The 26,316-nt window shown below is 43.5% G+C and overlaps 1 protein-coding gene and 1 long non-coding RNA gene across 5 annotated transcripts in view; one reads left to right on the forward strand and one right to left on the reverse strand.

Moving 5' to 3' along the window:
• Glce (glucuronic acid epimerase) overlaps window positions 1-1,052 on the reverse strand; it is a 107,008-nt gene extending 105,956 nt beyond the window's left edge. For all 4 annotated transcript variants that reach the window (XR_013438718.1, XM_078049392.1, XM_078049390.1 and 1 more), the window contains exon 1: window positions 841-1,052. The gene's annotated coding sequence lies outside the window, so the exon portion shown is untranslated. The remainder of the gene's footprint in view (window positions 1-840) is intronic.
• LOC120886380 (uncharacterized) lies at window positions 1,010-15,440 on the forward strand. The gene is made up of 3 exons (XR_005729352.2): window positions 1,010-1,260; window positions 9,810-11,236; window positions 14,487-15,440. It is a non-coding gene; the product is annotated as an uncharacterized LOC120886380 (long non-coding RNA).
• Window positions 15,441-26,316: the final 10,876 nt, after the last annotated feature.

The following is a 26,316-nucleotide window of genomic DNA, read 5'->3' on the forward strand; positions in this document are numbered from 1 at the left end:
AGCCAGGAAAGCTCCCTTGGGTCCCCAGGAGACTCAGCGCCTGCTGAACCGCGCCCACGCTGCTGGATCGCCCAGGGACCCACTATCTAGCCCGGTCGCCACCCCCCCCCCCCAAAAAAAAGAAAAGGCTGGGGACCAAGCCCAGTTACCGCCACCCTCTGGGCAAAGTAGAAACCCCAGCATAATCTCTGGTACCGGCGGGACACCCTTCGGCTCCAGCCACGGACCGAGGCGGCCGCCCTTGCGGAACAGATAGATACACCGCCCTCTGGGTCCCGAGACAGCGATAAACACACCCCTCTCCCCGGAACCCTGACACTCTGCTTCTTTATCTCGGGAATGCGAAGACGCTCCCCACCGCTCAAAGGACATCCCCCCAGTGATCTGCCCCCGGACACCTGGAACCTTCCTAAACTGCTTCCACTGCCCCCCAAACAGCCCAAGACCCCAATCAACAGTCCCCTTGATCCGGAACCCCGCTATACCACCTCAAGGAATCTTAAGATCTGACAAATCTCCCCCGACCCCGAACACCAGGGACCCTCTTTGCAGCCACTCACCCCCACTCAAAGCCAGAAGAGCCCCAGGACCCCCCAACAAACCTCCCCCTCACCTCGAGAGTCCCCTCACCCGCTAAACCGCGCTTCGGCGCCCGCCCCCGGATCCCACCGCAGCGCCTCCTCGCCCACCGCACTCCAGAGCCCCGCTAAGCCTCGCGCCCACCAGGCAGCGCAGCGCAGCCCCAGGAGCCGCCCCCGTGGGGAGCCCGCCTGCCCCGGCGGCTCCGTGTCGCCGCTCCTGGACCGCTCCTCCGCGGAGACGCGCGCTGGGCTCCCTCACCTGAGCAGCGTCGGGTGGCAAGCAGACTGGGAGCCCTGAGAAGGAAAAGGAGGCGGCACGTAAACGGTGGCCCAGGCCTGCGGTGCCGCAGCTCCAGCCTCTCGGCGAGGAAGCGCTGGTGTGAGGAGAGACCTCCAGCTCCGCGCGCAACCGGGAGACCAAGCCACCGCCGTGCCCGCCGCTCTTCCCGCGAGATCGCCGCCACGGCGAGGGGCGGGGCCGCGGCGAGGGGCGGCCGCGGCCGCTCCTCGAGTGACAGCGCCGGCAGCCTGTTGGCGGCAGCTCAGGAGGAGGGACTCGAAACCTACTGTGACCTATTGTACGAGAGGAAAGGTGATCCGCCCCACCCTTCATCAATAACCCACGGGCAAAGGTAGCAGAGACCTGAAGTAGTCGGAGGAGATGGACTTTGGGGGCGAGGTATGGATGACGTGCCTTGCTAGCGTTTGGTCCTGCTCGGCCGCCGTAGATACACATGGTTTGGGGAACTAGTCGGTCCTACACTGGGATAAACGAGGCTCACCTTTGATAACAGCGAGACCTGAAGTGGCGCGGGGATTTCTTATCTTCCAGGTTGAATGTGTATCTGCCTTGGGTTGCCCGCCTAGTAACTTCCATTTAATTCAGATTAAAACTCCCCTCTTTCCCCCATTTCGGCCTCTTCTCCCTCTCTACTACAAACAGGGTGACAATTGTTAAGATGCCCAAGTTTTCCAAGCCCCTGCCCGGGACATCTGGTTTGACAAAGGACTCCTGTGATTCATGCATTTGTTTCTACTTAAAGCCTTCCTATAGAGTAAAAAATCTCACTTGAGTCACCAACATAACAAATTCACAAATTATATGAAAAGTAACGTTGTAGACCCAAGTGGCCAATAGTGTTTGGCACACACAGAGCACTGAATACATATGAAAGGAATGAATGAAGACTGTGATATTTAAATATATGAAATTTGGACCGGCCCCAGAAACTTGGGTTTTTTTAACCTTTCCTCTACAATGAGAGCCAATCCCTTTACACTTAAGTATAGACTCTTCATTATTATGCCTATCCTGTGGCCTTCATTCATCTTCCTCTCCTTTCTGGTTTTACCACAGCAAGTGCTCTTTCTCCTCATCAAGGTTAACCCCTGCACCTGTGCACAGGATCGCAGCCATGCCCAGACTTGGTTTAATCAGCTTTCCAGATTATCAATTTCATTTGCTGACTCCTTTCTCCCACAGATATACTCAGTCTCCCCCAACCTTTGAACAGAACAAAACCACCTTACCTCTTCTACCCACTCAACCTGCCCTATCTCCTTTCTTCTGAGAATCACTCTTTTTAAGAAACATTAAAGTATATTTACTGTCTCCACGTTTTCATCTCTTATTTTTCTCTGCTGCAATGTTGCTTTTTCCCACACAGTCTGCTCCTGTCAATGGTTTCAAAAAACCTCTTTCCTATTGGTGGTCTACTTGGGGCCATCTTTAACCTTTCTGCAACTGGCAATGCTGACTGGCTTCTTTAGTATCTGGCTATTCACCTTTTGAATCTCTAGATACTCGTTTATCTTTTTTCCCCAGTCACCTTTCTTGGTTTGAAAACTGTTGGGTATTGATGTTACCTATCTTATAACCACACCTTGTGCATAATACACAGTTGCACACTTTAGTGACAATAATTGGCTCAGACAAAAACTGTTAGAAGAGTCCGGGGGGGGTCATGGCTGTAAGTCTTGAATCGAATGGAAAGACAGTGGGTTGACCATACAAATATAGGGTAGAAATGGAGGCCTTCGGGGGAAAATGATGTGAACCTAAGCACAGAGAAAAGCATGAGGGCTGAGCCTGTGAGTTGGCCAGTTTGGTAGATAGATTCCTATAGAAAAGTAGTGGGAGATCAGATCAGAAAGGAATTAAAGAGTAAAAGGCGTTAAATACCAAGCCACTTTGATTTGGCTTGATTTTGTATTAAATGGGAAACCAGGACCAACCCTAGCATTTGTAGAACCCAGGAATAAGTTACTCTTGGAGGCCCACATATCAAATGTCTAAATATGTCAAAGTTATAAGACAAATAATAAACTGTGGACTTTAAAAAAAATTATATCCTTGGGCTGGGGATATAGCTCAGTTGGTAGAGTGCTTGCCTTGCATGCACAAGACCCTGGGTTTAATCCCCAGCACCACACAAAAAAAAATTATATCCTTTTACAAATATACTTTGATAACAACTTGAAAAACCATGTTGGGATTTAGAATTCTGGTATGGGACTTCTCACAGTACCCTGCTGGGGGGGAAAAAAAGGTAGGTTAAGGAGAGATGGTCCCCACCAGGGCAGCCTTTTCCCATTATTTCCCTTAGTGCAGTCCCAAATTATAAGGTAACCCCAACGTGGATACTCCAGCCCACACGTCCAAGCTCTAGTTCCACTTCTCTACCTCCAAAATAGTCATTTCATGGGCATTCCACAAGTTCAGGGGTATATATATCTCAGGATCTAGAGAGAAGCCCACCGAGGTTCTGAAAGTGTACTCTGGGTCTTTAGGCAGGGAATTCTTACTGCTGAGCACCTGGAGTGAAGTACAAAGTGTCAAGTCAACTCCAGTCAGTTCCAGGTGGGCACATTCCTTGGCTTAATGAACTCCTCTTCCGTAAGTAGGAATGCAGCTAGAGAAGAACCAGAGTAGAGCCCTTTAAAGGTAGACTCCTCCTGTCTGCCTCTATGTTTGGTACTAGCAGATCCAATGAATTTTTTTAAATAATGACAAGTAGGTTCTATCTGTATCTTGAAACAAAAATCTGTGTTTATTCTATGCTTCCCACCCTCTTGGCTCTTGTCCTAATGGCAGGAATATACTAGAAAGAAAACTCTATATCTTATGGGCATCTTTTCTCCAATACTCAGTCTCATAAATTATATCATCGCATAAGATTACCTTATTAATTAGTGTATCAGAAATCTATGTGACAGTAAATGTGAGAAAACAAGAAAGGTATGAAGTGTTCTCAGCCTGAACTAAAGCTTGGCACACTTACATTTGACTTCTAAATAAAAATGCTTTGGGAGTAGCAACTCTTGAGGAGGCCCCAATGTGAAGGGTACACAGGCAGTGTGAGTACTGAAAAGGCAGCAAGCCACTGCTCATGGGGGCACCCTCTCACCATCTGTCTTTATGGCACGATGCGTCATTCTGTGGCCTGACAGTCACGCTCTGTTCCTGTACTCTCTCCATCTGTTACCAAGTGCTCCCTTCTTGGTGTTTTGTGCTGAAAGCCACCAAGGGGCCAGAGCCACTTTGGTCTCTATTTTAGAGATCCAAGCTTAGAATTCTGCTCATGAATCCTGCATACTTCTCAGTGGTGCTGCAGATGATTTTAGTGTGAGGCATTGGCACTTGCTTGATCCGAGCACTGGGTCTGTCTACTCATAGCCTCACTGTCACCATCTGTGACTGGTCTTTGCCAACCAGCAGCAGAACAGAACCTGTGTGCTTCTTACTAAGTTATGGCCACTGCTGCCTTATTCTGACCTATTCATCTAGGTCTCTGTTCTGAAGCTTTACCGAGTGTACCTTGGAAATAGCTACCTCCTGGCCACTCCATATTCACAAGGACCTCATTAGACAATGTTGTTTGAAAAACTGAAAGAAGAAATCTGACTCTCCAATTCAACTTCTTTTACTTCCTTTTAGAGTTGGGGGATACCTATTTGGTTAGATTGGAAGGCCGAAATTCTGTGTGAATTATCCTAAGATTAAGGGAGCAGTATTCATCTTTCCATTTGCTGACCCTTAATTAAACCCTTGACTTTGGTTTGTGTATTGCAGATAGCCAGTCACAGAGAGGGGGAAATCAATAGAACTGTTTTAAAATATATCCCAAAATTATTTGATACACTTCTCAAGAAGTGAAGCTTAATTAATTCCCTCCCCCACTGTGCCTGGGCTAGACCTAGTGACTCACTTCTAATGAATAGAATGCAGCAGAAATGATAGTGTGTGACTTATAAGATGGTTATGAGAGGCACTAAAGCTTCTTCCTTAATTTCTTTGGTCACACACTCTGAAGTAACCAAAGCATAAAGACACTGAAGAAGAATCCAGAAACTTAGGCCTCCAGCTAATACCTGTGTAAGTAAACTATCTTGGAAAGTCTAGTACAGCCAAGTTAAGCCTGTAACCTGAGGCCAACACCTTGACATCACCTCATGAGAGACCCTGAGCCAGAACACACATGCCCCCAGCCTCTCTCATATTCCTCAAAGAAACTGTGTGAGTTTATAAATGTCTATAGTTTAAAGACATTTTATTTTGAGATCACTTGTTATGCAATAATCGATGGCTAACACAAGAGTGTTGAGAATAGTTTCAGTCTGCTCCTACTCCTGAAATAAAATACCCGACAAACTCACAGCCTACTAATCATCAGGCACTAACATTACCCAAAAAGCAAAGGACAATGGATCAGTAGCCATAACTTACTACATACAAAATGCAAGTGGCAGTATGCCAAAAGAAAGTAGAAGAAGTCATTCTTGGTGGAAACAAAGGCATTTCCAGTGCCTTAAGATTCAGACCCTTCTGAGCATTACAGCAATTGGACATAACAACAACTGTGGAGCCATTTGGAGGCAGTTAATAGTAGGTCTTGAGCAGTAGGGAAACCTTTTCCTCCCCAAAGCTTAGAGTGCTTTACAAACATACCACTTTCATCCAATCTTGTGGGAAAGTATATGTTTCTATGAAAACAGAGGGGGAAAACATTCTCTTACCTATCCATATTAGCTAAGAATAAAAATGTGAAAACGCCATCTTTCAGGATCCTGTCAAAATAATTGACATCTGACAACATAAAGTGTCCGTGTGAGAATAAAGTGTATTTGACAGCAGGAGATTGAATTCTATAATATAATATATATTTCTGAAGACTTACCACTGTGAATTAATATTCGGTGAGAGGACAAATTCTCTTATTAAATTAAAAGTGAGGAAATCCACATAAAAAGAAAACCAATTATCCAAGTTAGGTATATTGCACGTCTAACTTTTACATATATAAGAGCCACATAGATTAGCCATACATACAACAAAAGCATCAAATAACTTTACAAGTTGACCAGGAAATGAGCTACAGCTAAGAAAATATATTTGAGATGTATTTGCATCTTTTTAAAATATATTTTAGTTGTCAATGGACCTTTATTTTATTTATATGCAGTGCTGAGAATCAAACCCAGTGCCTCACACATGCTAGGCAAGTGCTCCATCACTGAGCCACAATCCTAGCCTGTATTTGCATCTTCATAGCTTAAATGACCATAACACGAATGTGTTGTAAACCTTCCATTTTCTTTAGCATTGAGGGCAAAAATTAAGTCTGAACCATAAGAAACCAGAGAAAATCTTAGTTCTCCACCCTTTCCTCAACCCCTTACTGTCAAATATAATCAAATATTGGATAGCTGCAAAGTATAAAGCATTGTGAAGAATGCAAGCTATGAGCCATAGTTCCTATGAGGAACAGAAGGAAGAAGAGAGCAGATGGAGAGAGGACCTTCCCAAGAAAGGATAAACTTCCATTCCTAGAACTGATGGTGGGGTCAGCCCCCAGAACTGCATGAAGGAAGTTGCATGGTTCTCAGAGGAAACCTGAGATATTTGTTACCTTTCTGGTAATTTTCCTTTGGGGTTGAAAAAAAGCCAATTGAACTAGATGAGAATCAGAAATATACAATACCTTGCATGCAGTAAGTTGTTTTTACTTAAACCTATTTGAGATTGACTCTGTACTTGTACCTGAAAGAGTCCCAATGATAGTGGCCAGGGACTGTTATACAAAGAAAGTGGGAAATGAAGTATACTTTTTTTTTAATTGGAGGTGGTGGGGTGGAGCAGGGATTGAATTCAGGGGCACTTGACCACTGAGCCACATCCCCAGCTCTATTTTGTAATTCATTTAGAGACAAGATCTCACTGAGTTGCTTAGTGCCTCACCATTGCTGAGGCTGGCTTTGAACTCACAATCTTCCTGTCCCAGACTCCCCAGCCACTGGGATTACAAATGTGTGCCACCATGCCCAGCAAGTTATACTCTTAAACTGGGTAGAAGCTTGATAAACAGAAGAGCAGGGAGCATTTTAGATGGAGTAAACAATGTAAACAGAAACTTGTTTCTTCTTGTGGAAGAAAAAAACATCTGATGGAATAAGCAACTCACCACAGAGGGTAAGTTAATACAGAATTATAGGTCAGGGTCCGATCACAGAAGGGCTTGAAGGCCGAGCAGAATCTATGTGAACTTTATTCTGCAGCCAACTCCAATGCATGAGAGGCTTTTAAGCATAAAAGTAGCCTGCTCAAACTAGTGTTTGCAAAGATTAATCCCGGATGATCTCACAAGTTGAACTGAAGTGGGGACATCCCAGGCATGAGACAATAAGGAAAAACCCCCAAATCCCAAGATGACTGACCTCAGCAGTAGGTGAACACTCAGCAAGGCAAAACTAATCAGTATTTTATTACCAAATAGGGAACTCCCAATGATGTTTTGACTTGGGAACAGTACTTCAGATTTGTCATGTACACATTCCAGTTATGTACTATGTGCCCAGCACATTTGATACACAACGATAGATAAGACCACTATGAAGATTTAAGTCAATGGAGTATATACTTCCATGAAACAAATAATGAAGCACAATCATGATAAGTGCTATGAAAAGTATTGGGTGCTATGACTTCATGTATCAAGGGGCCTATCCTAGTCTTTCTAGGTCCCTGAGAGTCAGAAAAGGCTTCCCAGGAGAACCATCTGCAGTGAGTACCGAGGCAGGGGTAGGAATCAGCATGCTGAAGGGGTTGATGAGTAGTATGCTCCATGCAGAGGCATACTAAGATTAGATGGTATTTTGATCAAAGATCTGATAAAATTCCAATGTGGCTTTCCTCCAGTGATGTAGAAAGAGTCTGAAGAGTTAGGTAGGAGGCAGGATTATGCAGGCTTCTCTGCTCTTACCCTAAGAACAATGTTAGCATGTTTTTCTGAGGTTGATCAATTCCATCCTCTGTTTTGATCACCAAAAGGAGCAAAGGAAGGGACCAACCTCATGCATATTTCAAGTGGGTGGTCAACAGATGGTGTGACTCTAAGGTTTTGGAGAAGGTCTTCTGCTTTGAAAAATATCACTCCTGCTTGCAAATTAATGTCTCAATTTTTTTCAACTGCTAATCATTTGATACAAAGAAGATCAAATGTCAAATGCTAATTATTCTAAGAAGAGGAATGTGGCAATTTTATATTTGCACTAAAGAACAAACGACTGTTAGCTGAACTTTCCTGAGAACAGATTTTGAGGTCACAAAGAGTTGGAGGACAGGAGGAAATCTGGTAACTAAAGTTGGAAGAAGAAAAGTCACAGAGAGGGGTAAAAGACATGCAAAAGCAATAATAGTGGTACTTGCAAGAATACCCAGTACATATCACATGCTTGACAAATATTTGCAGGAATAAATGAAAGAAGAAAGGAAGGAAGGAAGGAAAGAAGGAGAAAGAAGGAAGAGAAAAGAAATCTCATACTTTGTTCAAGACTTTTCTTGTATTATAGGGAGGCTCTTTTCTCCCCAAACCCACATGTAACATATATGATCAGTCTTCTGTATCCTCAGGTTCCCCACCCATGAGTTTAACCATCCTCATTAAAAATAAATGGGAAAAAATGTAACTGAATAACTGAACACTACTAAATAATGTAGTATAGCAACTATTGACATCATATTTACATTGTATTGCATATTATACGTAATGTAGAGATGCCTTAAAGTATAAGGAAGGATGTTCATATGTTATATGCAAATGCTAAATCATTTTATATAAGGGACTTGAGCACCTGTGGATTTTGGTGTCTGTAGGGGCTCCTGGAAGCAATCCCCCAAAATACTAAGGGATGGCCATATTAGGAAAATTAGGGCCAAGGAAAGCAGGAAACAGAGCACAAATATATATTCTAGAAGACTTCAGGGCATACATTTCATGATTTGTGATCCTGGGACTGCAAGATCAGACTATGGCTTTGCCTGCAAATGAGGAAGACACTCAGTTTTTCCCAAGAAGACTGGGAAACTGGGGAATAGACAGACAGTGTGGGAGCTCTCAGAGACTAGTGGGCAGATAATAGTGGACAGACTCTACATTCCCATGCCTGTGAAGGTGGATAGGTAATAGTGGGCAGGTAATAGTGGACAGACTCTACATTCCCATGCCAACACATGGACTGTAGTGACTCTCCATTTCTGAAGCCTTGTTTTCAAGAGCCACTGCCCTTCTTCTGACATAGCTTTAGAAGTCCTTGGAACAAACTGCTTATTTGCAACCTCCAGAGGTTTTGGTTAAACAGCTATAATGATTTTGTATTATTGCCAGAGTATCATCCATACCTGTAGGTACTTTCACATATGTTAGGGCAGAAAAGTCTAAGAAAAACTGCTTTTGTGCAATGAAGAAGTTTCCCTTTTTCTTTCAAATGACATATAAAAGACAAATCTTCTGTTTTCCTTGTGCACATTTCAACAAATATGCATCTTTGCCATATTCTTATAAGTCTCTGCTGTCAGAACAAAAATACTCCTGGAATAACTGAGTAAATTTGCTGTGTTAATGGTAACTTGACCTTTTACTGATTTCAAATTAACCAATGGGATAACAGTAAGTTGCCTTCATTAAAGCATTATCTTCATTAAAGATGATTAGATGGGTAAGAAAAGGGCTTCCTGAAAATCAGCTTGTGCTCTGTGGTCACAACAACCTCAGCACTTTGAAGATAGCATGATTGAAGGGTCTTAAATTGAATTTGGTGATTAGATACCTCTTCAAAATATGAACCATGTTAACAATGATTCCTCCCCCTTTGTGTGTTCTAAAGATTGTTTCCATGGTGATCTACATTGTCTAAATTTTTCCTTGTGCCATTTTTTTCTCCTCCATCTAGATATTTGCAAAGCATGTATCACTTGGATATCTCTTCTCTGAACAAGTCCCCAGGAGGAGAAAAAGAATATTTCCTGGAAGAAATGAAAGGCTGTCATTTGTCAAAAAGAGTCCAATTTGCAATATTATGTCAGCTTGAGGTTCTCCCTAGAGGGCCTTTCCATGGGATCCACCTTCTACTCAGGTAGTAAGAAGGTAGATGTCTACTTCACATCTTCTGCCACTTCTTAGAGGTCTTCTCAGGAGACCAGATCATTTTAGACTGAACAAAATGAAGGAGTGGACTGGATTGGGAGGAGATGGACCTTAGAAAACAGATACTTTCCTAAGTAGCAGAGCCAATGCTACTTGTGTCCTAGAGCATTTTATTTCCTCTTGACACTCAGGAAGGTTTCATTTTTAAATGAGGCCAGCTACTAGTTCACTAGTTCTAGCCAGCGATGAGGACAGAAGTAATGAGTGCCACTTCTTGACCAGCCCCAGAAAACTCCTGACTGCTACCTCACCTACTCATTGCATCCCTCATCTACTGGCTATCTGGACACAAAGGAAGCAGTTAAGGATTTCAAGTTCCTAGAAAATGGAGAAGGTCACTGGATGGAAGAAGTAGGCCCCTGAATCACCATATAGTACACTACTGAACACACAAACTGGTGTAAATTAGAAAGAAACCATTCTTGGGGCTGGGGATATAGCTCATTTGGTAGAGTGCTTGCTTCACATGCACAAGGCAAGGCCCTGGGTTCAATCCCCGGCACAAAAACAACAACAAAAAAATTCTTATGTTAAGCTACTGAGATTTGGGGTTGACAGCAGTTGGGCCTACCCTGGCATTAATCAGTGGGATGGTAGACACAGCAACAGATAGAAACAGAAAGTCCATGTAGGAAAATGAAGTACAGTAACCATAGATGAGACAGACAAATAAAAATTCAGAACCCAGAATTCAAGGTCTCTAAGGGGATATCAGTAGCCATAGACATTGACTGAGCATGACAATGAGTAATCTTGAGATGCAAGGACTGGAGCTCTCACTGGATTCCAACTCAGGGTGCACAGTTTGCACAGTGAAGGCAGAGAAGGCCTCTGCTCCAAAGGAAACAATAGGAACATTTAGAAAGGAATTTGGTAGAGTTTTAAGCAAAGGATAAAACATAGTCTGGCAACTCAGGCCAGGCACAGGCAGAGGCTTGGATTCAGGGGAGTACACAAGAACTTCTTTCCTAGCCAAGGGATCATATCAGGGGAACAAAAGGAAACAGCATGATGATGTGATGTCAATCCTCTGGGGAAGTAATGCTCAAGAAGCAGTTGGATAGATTGGACATATAAATGGGCAGAAAGTGGCCTTGACAACCAGAGTCACAGGACACAATCCTTGGAGCAAAGCCAATCAGCAAGTGTGATCAGGAAACCAGAGCTCAAGAGGTGAGTCAAGGGTGGAGAGGCCATCAGTGTGGTCAGGTGGTGAGGAATGGTGGGAATAAGAGGTTAGAGGGGTAACTGAGGAAAAAAATATCATCAAGATATTAGCACCTCCGTGATCAGCCAACTGCCTTCTAGTACCAGGTGAGTTAGACTTGGAGGACAGCAAAAAGTGGGACATGAAAACAAGCTCTGAGGAGTCAAGAGGTCAAGCAGCACCTGATGCCAATCAACAAGGAAAGGAAACCAATCACCCCATGGGAAGGTCCTCCTCCCTCCCTTGCAGCATTGTGCAGGCACTGTGTTCGTGTGTTGGTAAGGTCTGGGTTCCTTGAACATCACTTTAACCTGCTTGTTCTCACATAGAGAATCAACGCTCCTCTCATTCAGGCAGTAGAAGCTGGGGTTATTACTCTAGCTGGAGGCACTGGACAATGCCTGTTATTTAGGCAGCCATGAAGGAGTTTTATTGGCAATGACCTAGGAGGTTGTTAACATTTACATTCTGCCCCATGCCTGGGAGTTTGGCTTGCTGTATGCAAAGAATAGTAGTTCTGCAAGTTGATCATTATGGGATGTACTGTACTTTATTGCAAGAAGTGTTTAGCAGCTCTTGAGATAATTAAATTTTCATCCAGAGACCAAGGGAGCAGGGACTCAGAAGTGAGGATAAGTGGGATTATGAAGAAGGGAACATTCAGAGAAATAGAATAACTAGGAATGCCACTGACACTCCTTGACAATCGACTTACTTACTTTTCCAGTCTCCTCCCCTGCTTGTCTGCTCACCCATTACACCTAACTTCCAACATGGACCAACTGCCTACTGTTCTTAAGATACATCATGTCCTTTCGTGCCCCTGTGTCCTGTGTGCATTCCTTAAGCTCAGGACTTTTTTCTACCCCCACTGTCTCTGCCTAGGCAGCTTTCACCTCTCCCTCCAGGTACAGGTTCTCCTCTGTAAAGCCATCTGATCTCCCAGGCAGTGTCCACTGCTGCTCCCTCTGTGTTCCATCACCACTTCGTTCAGGCTCCCTTTCAGCACTGATTGTGCTGTTTATCTTTTTCGTTAGAATGTGAGGATTTCAGTGAGAGAGAGAATACTTGCCTCACCTCTGGATTCTATGTTGAACATAGAAACAGGCATTTCCAAGTCCCAGTAAATGGCTGCTGGATCAATGAAAAATTTTCCACTTCACAACTTCCCCAGAGTCAAACTCTATTTTTCAGACTCCACCCTGTGTTCTTGGCTCTCTCTTGATTGCTTAGCTCTCATTTTTCTTGTTGATAAATTGGAAATACATACTTAGGTGTTGTGAGAATGGATAAAGATAAAAATAAACTTCACATAGAAACCACCAAGGCAAACTTAAAGAGTGGCTTACATGGCTTTGACTTTGGAAAATATTTTAAATGTCAATTCATAAAACAAAAACAAGTAAACAGAAACTACAACCCTTTACTAAGTGCTGATTATGTTCCTGATATTGGGCTGGAGGCTAGAAAGAGACACAAATAACCCTTGCCTTTACCTTAACATTAATGGAAGTTATATACATTTTCCATCCCAATTTTCTGTGAACAGATCAGATCAAAATGTTCCATTCACTAGAAGATATTGTTCTCTGAGACTGGTTGTGTACTTTCATATTAAAGGTTCATACTTGAATCAATCTATTTACTAAATTAACGAGTTAACTCAGAAAGAAAAAATGAAGAGCCCAAAGCAGCATGGTGAAGAAAGAGCTCAAATTTGAAGGAATCAGTTCTAGTCGCAGTTCTACTCTTAAGAGATGTATATTAATCCTCATGTTTCCTCATCTTTCAAATGAAGAGAACTTGGCAGATCGTATTTTCCAAAGCTATCTCCCATTCCACATGTTCTTCTTGCACCGTGACACTGATTCTTCTCCTATCATGTCCTCTTCCTTGATGCTGGGTGATTTGGGATTGCCTCAATCACTAGGGCATGGTAGAAGCAATATTATGTGACTTCTGAGGTTTAATTATAAAAATGGGACAATAGCTTTTGGGATTCAGTTTACATTGTGTGAGAAAGCCCAAACCAGCCAGTGATGAGACCATAGAATGAGGCCATGTGTTGGTATTCCAATCAATAGTTCACCTGAGGTTCCCCCTGACAGGTATGTAAATGAATACACATCCTGATGAGTCTAGCCCCTGGCTCTTGAGTTGCCCCCAGCCTTGGAGTCTTCCAGTAGATGTCCCAGACATCAAGGAGCAAAGAAAAGCATTTACTATTGTGCCCATCTGAATTCTTGTCTCAAAGAATCCATAATACAATGGTTATCTTATGCCATCAAATTTGGAGTGTTTTGTTACTCAGTAAGTAGAGCAGAAGGTCACAACAGTCCTGACTACCTCACAAAATTGTGAGGATCAAATGAGATTCATGGGTAAGACCACAATCCGCCCATTTAAAGTAGTCTACAAATATAATTCAATAAGCTCTCATGGAGCAATAGAGTTTAGTATTTACCTGTCTACCCACCGCATGCACACTCAGGAAGCATACCTGGCAGAGTCTAAGGCAGCTCTGTGGAACTCAGCGCCCCAAGGAGCCCAGGTTGAAAACTGCTACTCTCATCCAGCCCATTTACTCTATGGATGATGAGAAAACAGGCCTGAGTGACTTGTCCAAAGTCTTATAACTGACTAAGTGTTTGCTCCAGTTTGTCATGCTGCCTCCAAAAAGTGAAAGTTGTTTGAGGTAGGACCATCCCTGTGTGAGAGCCAGAAAGTTGCAAGCAGGAACAAGCAAGATCATTATGCAACATTTCTCTTCAAGTCTCAGACACTTTGAACTGTTGCCCAAGCACGCCCAAGACAAGCCTGTTTCATTTCCTTCATTCCCTCCCCAACTCTTCTCCCATTCAGTCCTAGCAGCATGGACCATTTCACTGGGTAACACAGAAAGGCAGAGCTGCGTACTCAACCTTGAGCTCAGCAGGCTGTCAGTTCCATGATGAATGGAGAGCTGAGCTAATGCAGTGGTCTGCCTGGTTTGGGCAAAGCTCTGTTTGATCACTCGTCATTGGCATTCATGGAAGGTTTCTAATTGTCACCTGGTGATAGGGTGCTGCACTGTGGTTAAGTGCGTGGGGGGCCTCTCTTTAGTTATTAACCTTTCTGTTGCCACTCTAGCAATGAGGGTGAAGACAGGAGGGGTTCTGATCAAGTTATATTTAATGTACTGCCTCTCTTACTCTGTTAATATTTCAACTATTTCAGAGGAAGGAAGAAAAATAAACATCCAACAGGAAGGATAAAGGTGAAAACTAGCGATCCAAGTACAGTGATGTCTTTCTGCCAGACACGGTACATTCCTACACTTGGGAAGGCCCTGCAGATATTGATGAAGGACCCCTGGCATTCTGAAAGCCACAGACACATACATCTTCAAGTTTGAAAGAAGCTTTGGTGCCTGTCCTCTGAAATGAGAGTGTTGTTCATTTAGGATTTATGACACTGAGGAAGACAATTTATCTAAATGACTACACAGAACATTAATGGGAAACTTCAGTGTTTGCAATGCAGTGGAAGCCAGGAGACAGGAAGCTTTACGTGGGAACCCGGGCAAACCAGGTTTGCACAAACTTCCAGACTCTGTGGATGCAGCAACCATGGAACAATCATTTAGTTGGACTATTTGTGTTGGGGGCGTGGGGGAATAGATAATGAATTGTCTTTAAAGACAAAGCAGATATGTTTAGTGTTCAGAGATTTTCAATTAAAAATGAACATTTCAAGTCAGGAGAGGTGGCGCATACCTATAATCCCAGCAGCTCAGGAGACTGAGGCAGGAGGATTGCGAGTTCAAAGCTAGCCTTAGCAAAAGTAAGGCACTAAGCAACTCTGTGAGATCGTCTCTAAATAAAATATAAACTAGGGCTGAGGATGTGGCTCAAAGGTCAAGTGCCCCGAGTTCAATCCCTGTTAACCCCCCCGCAAAAAAATAAAATAAAATGAGCATTTGATTACTGTAAAAGTAGGTATTCACTGAACAAAACTTGGTAAATATTGAAGTTTAAAATGAAACTAAATGACCCATATTCCTACCATGTGATGCTAACTACACTAAATACACTATCTTTTCTTTTGATCTTTTCCTCTGTTTATGTGTACACACATACAATTTCATGTAATAAGTTCTTAACAAATAAAATTAAGAACTTCTGTACTGCAGTTTTGCATTCTGCTTCTTTACCTGACATTATGTGCTATTATTACATATTCTTCAAATGTATGTTCTGTAAAAACTATATAACATTTAGTCATGCAGATGTACCATAATGTATTCAATGATTTCCCTACTATTAGACATTTAGTTGGTTCCAGGTTTCAGTCTGTCTCTGAAATTTTCTTTGGGTAAATCCTAGAAGTGAGATTCCTGGATGAAAGGATATATACTTCTTTGTAAGGCTCTTGACACAAATTGCTTTCAGAGTCTTCCAGTCATTTTCTCTTCTCTTCTCTTTGGCAGTAGGCCACAGGTGAGCCATGGAGTGTCCATTGACTTTTTATCCTTTTCGTTTCCTGAGAATGATTATTGGTGTGTCGTTCCCCTTCATCACTCCCTAGCCTCACAATTCCACAGCTTGGGTGTTTGCCCTTGGCTCTGACTCGTACTTTACCTGGGACCTCACTCACTCCCTGCATCCCCTCACCAAGGCTGCCTTTGCCATCGGCCCTCCCTTTCCCTCTTCCCCTCTCCCACAAATCCTTTCTATGCTCAGGACCCAGTTTAACTTTCTCCTCCCCCACAGAGCCTTTCCAGACCACTCTCTATCCACAGGCTTCGCTCTTTCCAAACTGCTCCATAATTTATGTTCTTCACACCACTCCTCCGACAATTAATCACCACTTACCAGCTGTATGACCTTCAGTAATCCCAGAAGCTTGTCGTGAGAATTTAATGAGATCAAGCCTATAAAATAAATACCTATCAAACTGAGGGGCACACATTGCAGTTAGCAATAAATGGAAGCTCTTATTACTAAGATGGCCAGTTTGCCTTGTGACATTTCTTCTGTTGATTGTTACATACATCTTCTTCCACTGCCATTTAACTGTGTGTGACCTGGATCCCAAGTCCCCAAGGGCAGCTGCTCCACAGCACCTAGAACAACAGTGTCATCTCAGAGCAGCTCACAGGGGATATTGCTGCTTGTGACCAGGCAGTAGGGTCTCATCCACATGTCTCTCCTTTGCCTTCTCCACCTAGTTTTGCATCTTCACTGACCCTGGAGCCCAAAGCTCTGAACTTTTCTACCTCTTGCTCACCTGTCTAAGCTGCTACAATACATAGCAACATCTAGCAAATGCAATGGTTGAGTGCTTAGAAATTATCCCAGTTTTGTACTTAATTTGATTGAAAGGTAGAAATATTTTGTATGTGCATCAGGGTTTCTATGTTGGAAGGAGACTTTAAGAACACCTTGTTCCTAGAACCCATTTTCCAGATATGGCAAAAGAACTTCATACAGTGCCTGGGTTGGTTTCCAGAAGGCCTAGGCTCTAGTTCTTCTCCTTATGAAGCTTTGTGTCCTGGATAAGTCACTACCTTTCTGGTTTTTAGTTTCCTCATCTACAAAATGAAAGGATTGAGCTAGATGACATCAAAGGTACCTTTCAATTAAATGTTATATTTCTATGAAACGGAAGCCTGGAGAGGTTAAATTGTGGAGAACATGGGCTAAAATAAAAATCTGACACATCCCAGAGCTTTGTAATCACTCTAGTCTATTCTGCCAATCGGTGACATTCATCTTGTGCTTTCCATATGTTAGACACATAGAATGATCACAAACAGGTACAGTCAGGGGCCCAGTTCTCACAAAGCTTTCACAGTTTAGCTGAGAACACAGATAAAAGCAGAGAATAACAAACCAAGGTAAAAGTTGAACCTGCTAGGTTGTTCCCCAATATTCATTCTCCCCTTTCTCTAGCATGATTAATAGAAATTAAACTGAGTAAAATAAAATTAAATTTCTCAGCCTTGGTTGCAGCTGAATATGGCCATGTGATCAGATCCTGGACAGTGAGATGTGATCAGAATCATTCTGGGCAATTCCTGGTCCCCCTTCCTCCATCTCTCCTTTTCCTGCTGGCTGGAGTATGGGTGTGGTGATGAGCTGATTTGGGTCACGGAACCAAAGGCACTAATTACACAGTGGATGAGAATCGAGACTGTGGGAGCCTGGGTTTCTGATGCCCTGGAGCCACAACTGAACTGATTACTCTTGCACTGTTAGCGAAGACAGACATGTATTTCTAGGTGTCAAATGAGGCAAAACTCTTATCTTGGGTCTCTCTCAGCTTCTAAACACACATCCTAACTAGCATACATATTTCTACAAGCTGTGGTAGTCAAGTTCCTTTTAAGGAATATGAACTGGCTTAACAGAATAATGGGTAGAAGAAAAGTCAATCTAAGTGAAGTGCATGGAATTGAGCAAGGTCATTGAGATGGACATATAGATGGTAATTTGGAAAGGTACTAATGAGAAAGCTGGCTTGATTGTGATGATCAGTTGATGGCTTCCAAATCAACAGATCATCATAATCATTTGGGTTTAAAAATGCTAATTCCTGGGTCCTAGTACTGGTTTTTAGGATTACAGTGAACTAAGAATGAGATCCAGGAATCTGTATTTTAAAGCTCCCAGGTGATTCTTATGAAGGAACAAAATGCAATGATTAAAAAAAAAAAAAAAACTAGAACAGGACCAGATCATGAAGGGCTGTAAGTACCAGGCCAAGAATCCACTGCTCCCCAAGATCATGGCTGGCACCATCTAAACTTCCTGGATTGTGCTCATAAAAATAATTGTCAGGAAGAAGGAATTCTAAGAGCACACGTGGTGTCCTAGATATATCAGACCTAGGCTTTTATTCTAGCTCTGCCCTTTGCCAACTGTGTCACTGGGAGCATAAGCCTCAAATTCTTCATTGGGGAAAACAGGCAAAATAAAGGTTGCTGTAGAAATGCTTGGGAAAATGTATGCACAAATATCTAGCTCAGAGTCAATAGCCAATAATGTCACTGAAATGTCAGCTGCCCCCAGGCATGGGCCCTTGCTTGGATTGCTATACACAAGGTGGGGTGATTCTGGGGAGCAGTGGGGGAGGAGGCAGGACTGGCAGTCTAGAGACCAGGACTGCTGTCTTCCCTCTGGCACCCACTTACTGTAGACCCAGGGACGTTGGCACTCTGCTAGAAGTAAACCATGCCATCACAAGTCATTGGCCCCTGGATAAATAATTCAACCCTGTTATTATTTAGCACTCTGTGGTCACTGCTGGAGACCGGCCAAAGTCAGGCCAGGCCTCTGTGGCACTGAAGGGCTCTCGTGGACTCCCCAGCAAGCTCAGCTTTCAGCCTTGATTTCCATTAGTCCAGGATAGAGGAGAAAGGGCGCATTCTGGAAGCTCCCAGGGTTCTGCAATGTGACTTAGAGAAAATAAAAGGGCTTAATTACTTTGGGCTAAAGTACATGGGCACTTGACATTTTGAAAAATGGTTTTATGACATTTCTTTGATAGGTCTGGACCAAAGGCAGCAGTTTATACTTTAGAGAGGTGACAGAAAAGGAGAAGCAGAGAGTGCAAGCAAGGAATCTCAGTCTTTTATAATACTCCCTTATGTTTACATGCTTTATTCTTTTCAAATCAGTTTCACACTCATTACTAAATTATGTGATTTTTATAATAACTCAACAAGGGAGGACAGGGGGTAAAGAAACTCTTTCACTTACCAGCTTGGAAAATCCTTGGCAGATTAACTTCTCTGACATCAGTCTTCTCTTCTTTGAAATAGGAATGTTGTCTACTAAGAGAGTGGGATATTGGTGACAATTATATGAAGCCACTGGCAGCTACGAGTACAGAGCACATGTTCACTAGCTGTGAGTTTCCATCTCCACCTACTACACAGATGAGAAAGTAGAGATGACAGAGACAGAAATAATGTGAATCAAGAAAGTGAGAGGACTCAGCATCTATATGTACCTATTTCAGAGGCTTCCACTACAACATTCTGGTAGTGGAGTCTGAAGTGGATTTGTGGGGCTCCCAATAGAATAGGCAGGACAGGAAGCAAGTGGAAGGAGAAGGACTCACATGGAAGGCAAGAGCCAGGCAGCAAGGGGAGCCGAAGAGGAAGCCACAGTGTCCATTGTCTGTCTCCAGGCAGTATGTCCTCCCTGCCAGGCTTGCAGTGGGACAAGCTGGCACATGGCACAGAATGAAGAGCCTCCAGAGCTGGAGGAAGTTCCATATATGAGCCTAACATAAGACACAAGACGGGGAGGACCTGCCACAGCAATACTTGGCAAAACCAAGGCAGGAAGTGATCCTGACAGACTGAAGAAATAGGTAAGCTGAAACCTAAAAGGGTTAAACTCGGGGTCATAATGTAAAGGTAAAATTTCTAAGCTGATTCTAAGCTGCAAGAGTCTGAGTTAAAGTGTAAAAGCAGAATGAGCACCAACCAGAACAGGAATCAAGAGACCCCATACCGCCTCCACTCTGCATAAGCTGCGAGCCTCTGCATAGAACCTGACCCTCTCTGGACCTGTTTCCTGTCCTGCAAAATTAGTGAATTGGACTACTAGATAGTCCTGTGGATTCTCTTGCTTTCAACATAGAATTCTCTTATTTCATTCATACAAGAAGACTTGGTGGTTTTAGTTGGTTATCAGTTTAATAAGAGCCAGAGTATATAAATAGTAATTAGTGCAAACTTCAGGCGTACAAATAGGTATAAAGGTCACTTTAAACCAGACAATGACCCAGCTGACCTCAATTGCCTGGCAGTCCTCTGGATAGTTGTCCATTGTGGGGACAAGATTCTTTTTAAAGAGTCTAGAGGAGCCAGGTGTGGTGGCACATGTTTGTAATCCCAGCAGCTCTGGAGGCTGAGACAGGAGGATAACGAGTTCAAAGCCAGCCTCAGGAATGGTGAGGCGCTAAGCAACTCAGTGAAACCCTATCTCTAAATAAAATACAAAATAGAGATTTGGCTCAGTAATTGAGTGCCCCTGAGTTCAATCCCCAGTACCCAAAAAGAAAGAAAGAAAGAAAGTCTAGAGGAAAACTAGATTCTGACCAGAGAAAGTTCTCAGTATTGTGAGAGGTCATATTTGCATTTGAAAAAAATTGATAACTTGGAAATATTTATCCTCAAGAAGACAATCCTAAGGCTGGGCTGTAGCTCAGTGGTAGATTGCTTGCCTAGTATATGTGAGGCACTGAGTTTGATCCTTAGCAACGCATAAAAATAAATAAATAAATAACATGAAAATATTGTGTCCATCTGCAACTAAAAAAAATATTTAAAATAAAATTTAAAAAGAAGAGAATCCTGAAAAGGAACATAAGAGCTATGAGGCAGTGAGGAGAGGGCCTGCTGCTCTGTAAATGCCATATTAATTATGTGGCTACCCCAGGCAGTGTGCTAGACCAATTAACAAAGGGCAAGAGGCAAAACAACATGGAGGTGGGTGGTCGAGGAGTTGACCTTCACAACCCGAACTGGGGCAACTGATCAGGAAGGGAGCCATGGGTCAGCAGAGCTCAGCAATTGCCATTTCCTGTCTGCTTTGTGCTTCAGATTGTCAGACCCTAGAGAACAGAACTTACTCAGATTTTCTGTCTCCCTATTAGTTAACTCCTGGCACCACATCAGACACACCACTGGTCTGATGCTCAATAAACATCTTGTCAAGTGACTACATGAAAGGACAAAGGAACAGCTGGAGATCAATAAATAATTATTGACTCAGTTAATTAATGAATTAATTAATGGAAAATTGATCCAGACTTTCATTCTGATCTCGGAAGAGTGAAACCATGAGAAAGGAAGCTCACAAAGGAGAAAAGACAAGGGTGATGAAAACAAAGGAAACAAGAAATGTGTGGAAAGAAGGGAAAGAAACTAGGTGCAGTGGCACATGCCTGTAATCCCAGGGGCTCGGGAGGCTGAGGCAGGAGGATCAAGAGTTCAAAGCCACCTTCAGCAACTAAGTGAGGCTATGAGTAACCTAGTGAGACCCTGTCTCAAAAAATAAAAATGATGTGGCTCAGTGGTTATGTAGCCTTGAGTTCAATCCCTGGTACCAAAAAAAAAAAAAAAAAAAAAAAAACAAAAAAACAGGAAAGCGAGAGGAATGGGAGAAAACTGAAATGCAAATGCTGATCAGTAAGAGACCAGCAGCACTGGCTTTCAGGGCACACACCACATACCCACCCTCCCTTCCTTCCTTCCTTCCTTCCTTCCACTAATTCACTCCTCTCTTCACTCCCTGGCCAGCCATTTTTCAGGGACTACGATCATATCAGTTGCTCTGGAAACTGTGGAAAACACGATGAGGCACAACTTCATTGGGTCTGTACCTTTCACATGTAGAAGAAAAGCCAAATTAGGTTTTTTTTAAAATATATATATATTTATTTCTTAGTTTTAGGTGAACACAATGTATTTATGTTCCATTTATGTGGTGCTGAGGATCAAACCTAGTGCTTCATGCATGGGAGGCCAGCACTCTACCACTGAGCCACAATCCCAGCCCCCAAATTAGGTTTGTCCTATTCTCTACTCCCCACGACACTAAACTCAATGTTTCTGTGACCCCCACAGATATGTGGGCATTCTTTAATTTCATTATGACCCTCCCTACCTGAAGAGAGTATCTGTGGGTCTGAGCCCAAAGGTTAGGGCTCAATCCCACAGAACTCCCGACTCCCTCCACCCTTTAGTTGTTGGTCACAAGCACAGGTTGTGGCTTATGCTTCTAATCAACGGGATATAATGGGAGCTTTCCATGACCTCTTCCTTGGGTTGGAAGAATTTGCTAGAATGACTCACAGAGCTCAGGGAAATATTTTACATACATCTACCCAGTTATTATAAAGAATAGAGATAAATAGCCAGATGCATAGAGCAAGTCATGAGAAGAGGCCCAGAGCTTTCCTGCCCTCTCTGAGCACACTACCCTTCAGGAACCTTCATGCATTTAGCTCTCAGGAAGCTCCATGTAACCACATAAATTGGAAGGGGGGAAATGGGGGGTTATGGAAACACCAACTATGGTCATTGGTGATCAGCTCAACCTCTAGTCCTTCCCCTCTCTGCAATCCTCTAATCACCTGTTGATCTTTCTTATGATCAGCCTACATCTTGAAGCCTTTAGGATATGCCAGCTATTAGTCATCTCATTAGCATAAAAAAGACACTCTGACCAGATTACAAGGGTTTTAGGAATTACTAGTCAGGAAGTGGGGTGGAAGATCAACTATATATTTCATAATATGATGACGCCAGAGGTAACTTACAAAAAAAATACTCCTCAAAAAATAGTAGAAGATGCTGAGCACAGCGTCACATGCCTATAATCCCAGCCTCTCGGGAGGCTGAGACAGAAGGATTGGGAGTTCAAAGCCAGGCTCAGCAACGGTGAAGTGCTAAGCAACTCAGTGAGACCCTGTCTCTAAATAAAATTCAAAATAGGGCTGGGAATGTGGCTCAGTGGTTAAGTGCCTCTGAGTTTAATCCCGGGTACAAAAAAAAAAAAATTGTAGATGTATGAGGGCTCCAGATCAAATGCTGACTCCGTAGTTTCTGAGGCCACCAGGGACTAGATTGGGAGGAGTTCAAGGAAAAATATTTTAAAACATTTCTCTGGCTGCCTCCTATTCACTCTAAGGAACCCTGAACTCCCTCCAGTAGTTCTGGGGTTTCCAGTGGTGATTCACTCTGGGAGTCTTAGAGCCCCTGATACCAGCTGGCTCACCAGCTCGGCCTTGCTGTGCTTGTCTCAGTCAAGAACACAGACAACAACCACATATGGTGCCTACTGAAGCCAGTTGTATTGGAGTGCCACCAAGGGTCCTGCTGCTGTTGCTCATTCTGAAGCTGCCAATGTCCAGTACCTGTCCACGCCCCTTCTCTCCTATGCCGACACTTGGCAAGGGTATACTCCCCTTCCACAGTGGCAGTGGTTGCTGTCTTAGAGCTTCACCATCTTTGGCCATCACTGTGAAACTGCTTTTTTATAATTTTCTTGTAAAAAAGAAAATTTTCTGCAAAAATGGGCCTAGGCTCAGTCAAGTGGAGAGTGGCTCAGACTCCAGTCTAGCAAAATCTGCATTCCCACTCCTACAACATGGGTCATTATCCTTGAATTTAAGCTGTATGGGTCCCTTCTCTCTTCTCTTAGGATTTCTTTTCCAGAAAGCTCCCTTGTTTTTCATCTAAACAAATTCCTGTCCCAGTGGTCCATCAAACATTCTTGACCCTATTGTGATCTTAACTCACTTAGGCTCTGAGACTCCCCACTATCTAGGGATGAGCTGATTGCATTGTATTAGGACTGGCCTGAGGTCCTCATTGGTCGTGTAGCTTGTAACACTGTGTTGAAGGTATTGGGGACTCATTTAATCTTAGCAGAACAGAGTCTAGGGTGCTGATTGATTACTAAAAGCCTGCCCATGCCTTGAGAGGGAGAAAGGTAGTATGTGTGCCACACCTATGCCCTCCCTGGTTACCATTTGCCTTCAGAGACCAAAAAGTACGCAGGAAGGGGAGGGATTTATGGTTTACTTCTATGAATATTTAATAGTGACAATCTCATTATGTCTTACAACAACTCTGAGAAAGAGGGGTTACTAATATCCCCTTTCTCAGATAAAAATCTGAACTCAGAGAAAGTAAGGAATTTGTTTAAGGTCAGCTAGCTGCTACTACATGGCAGAGTCAGATTCACATGTAGTTCACCATGCTTCACCCACCAGCCACCCACATGGTCTTTTAGTGTTTTCTGCAAATGGTTGGATCGGAAGACGAGTGAGGGCAGTGACAGCTTCACCTAGTAACTCCCCAGAAGCAGGCTCTTTAGTAACCCACCCAGCAGTGATGTCGTCTGATAATGATGATGAATGCTGTGGTGCTGCTGCCCAAGCACCTCCTCATAAGGGGTTGGACTTCTCATCAGCAGAGAAAGGGTTAGTTGCTCCCAAAGGCATCTTTATATGTGATAGATGATCAGATCAACTCCTGACCACTTCAAAATGCACATATTCATCAGCATTATCCAAGCCCCACAGGAGCACTCAGCTAAGAGATTCACCTAAATGCTTTCCCTAAATGCAGACTTTGTCTTTGTCCTCCTTGCTGACACCAACCACAGAGCACAGGTCACCTTTGACTGCTGGTTGCCCTTGATCATTGAGATATCTGTATGCATCACCGATGAATTTCCTGCAGCATTTACCAGCCTAACAAATCACACACACAGCTTCATTTCCACGTTTGTATCTCCAAGCTCCCTTCTCCCAGCCGCCCTGATTGTGGAGTGTCAGGGTCTTCACTGGAGGCAAATGGGTATGTTCCACATGCTAGTTCAGAGGTGCGGGGAACTCCCCCTTCCCTATTGCACACCCTGCTGGGTATGAGAAGTGAGTTTCAGCACTCAGATCAGTTAGATACTTTCTTCAATCAACAATGGATCATCATGGATCATCACTGATATACTGGCCCTTCAATCCCGTAGGGAAGACGAGAACAAATGGAATTCACAGACCCTGTCCTTGAAGAGATGAGAAGACCACTGAGGCATAACGACACCATGCGGCGGGTAATTAAGTGATGGATTTCAAGGCAAGAGAAAAAAAATTTTTAAAAATTGGAAAAGTCAGAAGTAAATATAGACTTTCACTTTCAGAGGAGGGTTTGTGAAGGAGGGAGGGGTCAAGAGGGATGAACTCCAGACTGCAATGAGGCTGGGAGAGGAATTTGGAGAGACATCTGGTGTAGTCTGGGCCCTGATCTTCACAAGGTGGCCGACCTCAGCACTGTACCTCCTCTCTCAATCTCAGCCTCCTAATCTACCAAAGAGGACTGTGACACCGAAAGTGATTTTTGTATCTCATTTGGCAGCCACATGTAAACACATTCAGTGGGTGGAGACAGGCCTGAAATTATGGGAATCTATTTATGGTTATATTTATCCCATAAAGTAGGAATAGTTATATATTTCACTACAGAAAAATTAGTGTGTTTGATTATGACCTGTTGTCCCAGATCCCACCAGGGGTGATATATAATAGAGCATTCATGTGGTGCACATAAACTGAAAACACACCTGGCTGTGAGAGGCCTGCGTTATTACACAGCTTCGGCTTAGGAGAGAAACAGTCATTTCTAGAACCCTACAACTGGGAGAAGAGCTATGTTGAGCAGAAGTTGGCAGGCTTTTCTATAAAGGGTCAGTTAGTAAATATTTTAGGCTTTGTGGGCCACATATGGCTTCTGTTATAACTATTCAATTCTGGCACACAAAAGCATCTATGATCAATGGGCTTCCAATAAAACTTTATTTATAAAAAAGAAAAAAACTCAGCCAGCTGGGCTGTGATATGCCAACTCTGATGTAGAGAAATGGTTTGAGACCAGGAAAGACCCCCAGAGGTAGACCCCCAGAGGTCTTTCCTACTCCCTCTACCTCTAGGTCACAATCATGTCTCTGAGAGGAACTGGAAAAGGCAAAACTGGGCCCAAAGTCCAGGCCTCGACTCCCTCCACACTCACTTCCTGGCGAGTATCTCCTTCTTCTGGACGTGGCCTCCACCTGCCTGCAGGCCTTCTAACCAGTGGGAGGACAGAGGCCAATGAGCCTCTTTTTTCCCTGATTCTGTGCCAGAGAGCATTTGAAGCAGAAGAGGATCTGAACGTCCTCATCCAACAGAATGAAAATGCTGACTTAAAAATCAAAAGCAGCAAGAAGCAGAAAACTAAGTCTCAGTGCTCTTCCACTGTAGAGGCCATTTGGCTGACTGGCTAGGCCACAGGGGTTGCTGCCAGCAGAGCAAGACCATAGCCAGAGAGAGGGTGGCAGGTGACAGCCACCCAGGGGCCCAGGGGTAGGGGCAGCTCTGTTCACCATCTGTCATAGTCCTCCCATCTTCCCAACCAGATCAGGGAAGGGCCAGCCTTTTGGCCAGGCACCACAGGGTGCCATCTCCCAATCCCCCAAGTTAATGCCAAAAACAGGAAGTGATGACA

This window comes from Ictidomys tridecemlineatus, chromosome 5 (genome assembly GCF_052094955.1).
Source record: "Ictidomys tridecemlineatus isolate mIctTri1 chromosome 5, mIctTri1.hap1, whole genome shotgun sequence".
Classification (NCBI taxonomy): Eukaryota; Metazoa; Chordata; class Mammalia; order Rodentia; family Sciuridae; genus Ictidomys; species Ictidomys tridecemlineatus.